This window comes from Belonocnema kinseyi, chromosome 8, assembly GCF_010883055.1.
Source record: "Belonocnema kinseyi isolate 2016_QV_RU_SX_M_011 chromosome 8, B_treatae_v1, whole genome shotgun sequence".
NCBI classification, from domain to species: Eukaryota; Metazoa; Arthropoda; class Insecta; order Hymenoptera; family Cynipidae; genus Belonocnema; species Belonocnema kinseyi.
Window position 1 is genome coordinate 112,451,705 of NC_046664.1, and position 280 is coordinate 112,451,984.

Sequence of the window (280 nt, forward strand, 5' to 3'; positions counted from 1 at the left end):
AATAGTTCTATTGTATTCGTCACGTACCGGGCGGGTAGAGTAATTTACTGTAGTTCACTGCCACCAACCCGAATCCTTTTTAAAGTTTTTTAAAAATTATTAACTCTTTCTTTAATTTATGAACTTTCTCATATATTCTTTGTAATTATAAATTATATACTAATATATTATTTTGGAGTTGAATTTAAAAATGTTGTCTGTTTTGGCGTATTTCATTCCATTTACGAGGTACGTTATATTCATTCCAATGTTAAACATTGCAAAAGTAAAAGTTAGATAT